This window comes from Mauremys reevesii, linkage group 22 (assembly GCF_016161935.1).
Source record: "Mauremys reevesii isolate NIE-2019 linkage group 22, ASM1616193v1, whole genome shotgun sequence".
Taxonomy (NCBI): domain Eukaryota; kingdom Metazoa; phylum Chordata; order Testudines; family Geoemydidae; genus Mauremys; species Mauremys reevesii.
Genome location: NC_052644.1, coordinates 11,777,985 through 11,783,984, shown reverse-complemented (window position 1 = coordinate 11,783,984; position 6,000 = coordinate 11,777,985).

Here is a 6,000-nt window from a genome sequence, read left to right as displayed (position 1 = left end):
TTCTTTAATCTGGAGGCACAGATTTAAATTAGGGACTAAATTCAGGTGCAGTTTAGAATCCCTGTAAAACACCAAATGTCAGGTCTCTATTAAAAATAGGTATCTTTCTGCAGCTATATCACATTCAACACAGATTCCATTTTCTACACATTTGCAGCACCTCCAGGGGTGAGCTGAAGACAAATGTCATTTCCATTTTTCCCATCCCTACCTCAATAGGGATTGTATTTCCCAAATAATAGGCAATACGCAGCTGATTAGGAAGGAGATATCTTCAGGAGCGACTCCTGTAGGGCCTGGGCCACAACTGCTTTGGTAGTAAATTCCATGGGTATTTTGCTTAGTTCCAAGTCATTTACTAGGGAATCCTCTTCTCAGCCCTTTAGAAAAAATAGTGACCTAACCAATTGAACGGGGATTGGAATGGTGATCAGGAATAAGGGAATCCCTCTGACTTACACTAACTTCTTCTGTTGTTACAAAGGGTGAAATGACATTTTCCCCTATCCCTGCCCTGTTCCTGCTCTTTGTTATAGTTCAATATATTTTAAGTGAGGAAAATGATAATAAAAATATCTGCTCTCCAGCACAACCTGAAGCAACATCAGAGCAACTGGGAATGAAACAATTGGTTTCCAAAGGGGGAACTCGATGACTAACACTTGGTTTGAAATGGGGGAACAGTATAACCATGATGCTCAGGGTTTGTTTAGACTAGGAAAAGTGATGGAGTTTAGGTCAGGTCAAGGGGAAAGCTAATGCCAACCACTGCACCTGGGCTGCATCTGCTCTACAACTGTAATTGTCTTTTTACACCAAGATCACTAACTTGAGCAGCCAATGCCATGTACAGCCCTAGTGGATGGAAGGCACAGGTAGTTTTTGCCTCAGTGTAGCTTGTTGGGATCAAACCTCTCTCCCACCTGGAGCTGATGAACATTCCTGGCTGGAGGGACACACTCCTACGACTCAAAAGGAAAGGAGTTGATAGAAAAGATCACAGGACTGACCCCAAAGAAGGGTGGGCTGCAAAATGCAGAAGTAGGTAACTCATCGGTGGGAGCTGAGAGACCACAGTGAAGATGGAGCAAAGATCACAATGCAGGAATGAGCAAATGCGATAAAAACAACAAAAAAAACTCTCCCCCAACCTTTGGCCAGCCCTAATCAAGGCATTTATTAGTTCTCTCCCAAGTGGATTTTCTGATGTTTAATAAGGTTTGTGCCCCGACTGAAGCTTTTTCCACACTCAGAGCATGTGTAGGGCATCTCTCCTGTGTGGATTCTCTGATGTGAAATGAGGGTTGAACTATGAGTGAAGCATTTCCCACACTCAGAGCATCCATAAGGTTTTTCTCCTGTGTGGATTCTACCATGTGTGATAAGGTGTGAGCTCCAATTGAAGCGTTTCCCGCACTCATGGCATGTGTAACGTGTGTCTTCCAAGTTGATTCTCTCACTTGCAATAAGGTCTGAGAAACTACTGAAGTTTTCCTCTGGCCTCTGCTGAGTCTCACAGGTTTTTGCTTTTGCTGGGAGTGCACAACTCGCAGAAACATTCCCTTTGGATCTTCCTGATAATGTCCCATGTGGTTCTACTTGCTCAGCATCTTCCTCCTGGGGTTTCTCCTCCTTGTTATCACTCACCATCCCATCACCTGATGGGAGACAGAGAGAATGAGACATAGGTCACTCTCTGTGCCTGAGAGAAAGGAAATCTCAGAGACAGGAATGGAAAAAGAGATGAACCAACCAAAATATATGTTGCAGATTTTCCCCAAACCCCTCCCCAGAGGAGAAAGGAAGGGATCAGTTTTGGCTACAAATGCTGCTTGGACTCTGGGGGGCAAAGTTTCTAGGCATAAGCAAGAGATCCAGAGCTTCTTAGCCTGGGTTAGTCCTAAAGAATATGTAGAGCTTGCTTATTATAGACGCTTCTGTTACCTTTGAAATTTAAGACTGCAACTCATCTTCATCTATAGGATTACCTGCTTTAACTTTGTTAACAACTCTTGTTTCCTTTTAAATAAATCTTAATACAGGTTATGACAGGACTGGCTACAAGTGTCTTTGTTGGAAGATCTAAGATTTAATTGACCTAAGGAAGTGACTGGTCCTTTGGGACTGGCAGTAACCTGAACATTGCTGTGATTCGTGGTTTAAGGCAGTGGTTCTCAACCAGGGGACCCCTGGGGGGCCGTGAGCAGCTTTCAGGGGGCTGCCAAGCAAGGCTGGCATTAGACTCACTGAGGCCCAGCGCATGGGGCTGAAGTCCAGGGCCCTGAGCCCCACCACCAGGGCTGAAGCCAAAGCCTAAGCAATGTAGCTTTGTGGGGGCCCCTGTGGCATGGGGCCGCAGGTAGTTGCCCTGCTTGCTACCCCTAACGCCAGCCCTGGATTTTATATGCAGAAAACCAGTTATTGTGGCCCACATGGGCAGTGGAGTTTTTATAGCGTGTTTGGGGGGGGGGAGGGGCTCAGAAAGAAAAAGGTTGGGAACTTCTGGAGTAAGGGACCATCTGTCACAAAGGTGAGCTCACCTGCATGGTAAAATCTATGGGATCACCCAAGAGGACTGTCTGTGATTCCATGTTAATGCTGTTACAATGCCTGAAGCCTTTACACTGGATTCTTGGTTAGTGAAATCTCCATAGAGACCTCACACTCAATTTGGAGTTTGTTCCCTGCTTCTCACCAGTCTGCCTGAGGCTGGTGCTTGTGCTCTCGAGTCACTGAAGACAGTGTTACAGAGAGAGTCACTAAACAGGTCCATGACAGAGCCAGGAACAGACCCTGTTAACTCCCAAGCCCGCAGCTTGGAAAGGTCCCCAATCCCTGCACACTGTAGGAAGAGGTGTGCAGGGATTGCAAATGAGCTGCTCTGCCAAGACAGCCTGCGCATCCATGGACAAACCACCTCGCTGGGGGGGGGGGGGGGTGTCCCCTGGGTCAGGAGAAGTCAGTGTCCAGTCCTGTGGGGCTCTGCTCCTGGCTCATACCTCCAGGACTCACTGCTGCCCCTCCCTTACCAGCTGCACTGTTCAGCCAGCCCAAGCCTCTGTGAGGTCACTTCCCCCCACCCCCACCACCTCAAACCTTCAAACAGGGACATGGTGCACCAGTACCAATCAGAGTACACTACTGTAAATTCTGTCTACACTAAGGGTTTGCACCATTGCCTAAAACACCAGTGTGGCAGAGACCTTCAGAAACAGCAGTACGGTGGCATTAGAACCTATTTCTAGCTCGGTCACAGACAGCCTGGGTGACCTTGGACACGTCAATGTTTCTCCTCCCAACTTTAGTCTCTTTACCCAGCTGCCCACTCACTGGGGTTTCCTCTCTCTCCAGAGCTGCTCACCACTAAAATCTGTATGGGTATCCCCAGATCTAAGGCAGTTCAGCTCTGGAACAGTCTTACAAGGGGGGCTGGGGAGTCTCTGTCCCTGGACGTTTTTAAGAACAAGTAGGACAAAGCTCTGTCAGAGATCATCTACATATACTTGGTCCTGCCTCAGCAGAGAAAGCTGGACTTGATGACATCTTGAGGTCCTATCTAGCCCTACATTTCTAGGATGCAATGCAATATATACATATAAAAACACAACATACAGAATACAACCCACCACAACAGAATGTCAGGCAATTCAGGGGGAAAAAAACCACAACCTACACTCCACAGCACAAAATGACAATACAAAGGAAAAGAAAGCAACACGATGCAAACTATGACATCCTAGGACAAAAGTACACAATGGAAAATAGCTCAACTCAAACCAACACAGCACAGGCAAAACAATTCACCATAAAACTGCTACACAACAGGGTGCGATCACAGTTCCAAATGGCACCATGCAAAACAGCTCAGCACAAAACAGGACACAGCACAAAAGAGAATTATTTCAATGGAGGCCTGGAAGGGATCTTGAGAGGTCGTCTACTCCAGTCTTCTGTGCTGAGGCAGGACCAAGTATCCCTAGACATTCCCAGACTGGCGTATCTCTAACCTGGTCTTAAAAACCTCCAATGAAGGAAATTCCACAGCCTCCCTTGGAAGCCAATGCAAAGCAAACACAGACCAAAACAACACTGTACACACACACGCTGGGCTTGCGGTTAAGGGGGGAGGCAAGAATTGAAACTATCTGGGTTCAGTTCCCACTTTTGCCCCAAATTCTCCATGTAAACTTGTTACACACCGGTGGCTGGCCCGTACCACTGACTTGGGCTCACACGGCTCAGGCTGTGGGGCTGTTTAGTTGTGGTGTAGAAGTTCCAGCTTGGGCTGCAGCCCAAGGTCTGGCACCCTCCCACCTCGCAGGGTCCTACAGCCTGGCTCCAGCCCAAACCCAGACATCTACACTGCAATTAAACAGCCCCTTCGCCTGAGCCCATGAGCCTGAGTCACCTGGCATGGGCCAGCTGGGGGGTTTTAATGGCAGGGTAGAGATACCCTTGGTGTCTGTTCAGCACCTGTCACAATGGGGACCCTGATCTTGGTCAGTGTCTGTGCAGGGCTCCTGCACAACAGGGGGTCTGACCTCAGTTGAGGGCTCTGCAACTCCCGGCATTACAGGATCCCTGATTTTGTTTGGGGTCCCTGCAGCATCTGGCAAAATATGGAGGCAGGATTTCTGTCAGGGTCTGTGCAGTGCCCATTACAGTGGTGGGGCATGATCCGGGTCAGGGTCAATGTAGTGCGAGGCCCAACGGGGACACAGATCTCAGTCGAGGCCTCTGAAGTGCCCACACAATGGAGGCAGAAATCTGGGCCACAGTCGTGTGCTGTCTGGCACAAGGGGGGCCGTGATCTCAGTCCAGGTCTCAGTTTTACCTGGCACAATGTGGGGGGCTGATGTCAGATGAGGTCTCTACAGTGCCCAGCACAACAAGGGCACAGATCTCACTTGGGGTCTCCACAGCACCTGTCACAACAGTGGGGTCTGACCTCTGTTGGGGTCTTTGCAGCACCTGGCAGAACAGGGTGCAGATCTCACTTGGGGTCTCTGCAGCTCCAGGAACAAGGTCCCTGATTTTGTTTGCTGTCTCTGCAGCACCTGGAACAGTGGGAGCCTGATTTCGCTTGGTGTTGATGCAGGGCCTGGCACAACAGGGGCCCGGAGCTCAGTCAGGGTCACTGTAGCACCCGGCAGAACAAGGTCCCTGCTCTCTGCAGGGGTCTGTGCAGTTCCTGGCACAACCAGTGCCCCAAACTCGGTCAGGGTTTGTGCAGTGCCCGGCACTGGGGGACCTGATCTCAGGCAAGGCCTGCACCACGCTCAGTATAAGAGTCCTGATCTCAGTAACACACCTGGATGTTGCTCGTTGCTCTCTAGCGAGAAAGGGGTCAGGATGGGAGAGGATGGGGGGTCCCCACGGGAGGGGGCAGCGGTAAATCCGAGGGGATCTCAACCCCCCCCGTCTCTCCCCGCTCCTCGGGGTCACCTGTTCTTCTCCTCCCCCGGCCGTGTCCGGGCCGCACAGACATTTCTCACCCGCCCCTTTCCCAGGTCTCCCCCAAAGTCCGGTCTCACCCCCCCCCCCCCCGCACCGAGCAGCCCCCGCCCGGCCCCACCCCTCGGGACCTCCCCGGGGGGCCCCCGGGCCGAGCCGGGCCGGGACCGGGGGGCGCTGGGCTCCCGCGGGGGCAGCAGCTTCGAGCCCCGCAGGGAGCAGATCCCGGCGCTGCGAGATGCCGGGTCCCCGCCACGGACACTGGGGCAGAGTCACCGCCCGGCTCTGGCACCTGGAGGCTGCAGCTCCAGCAAGGCGGGCAGAGCCCGGGGCGGCCCCAGGGCGGCTCCAGCGGGAGCAGGGCCCGGGCTGGGCACGGGGGGGGGGCTAACTGAGGTCTTTCTCCCGCCGCGATCTGCGCATGCCCAGAGCTCCAAGGGCACAAACTTTTCTCCGGCCCGGGAGAGGCTGCAACGGAACCGCACGAGCCCGGCTGATCCTCCCCCGTGCCCAACGTCACTTCCGCTCCCGGGAGAGTCAGGAACT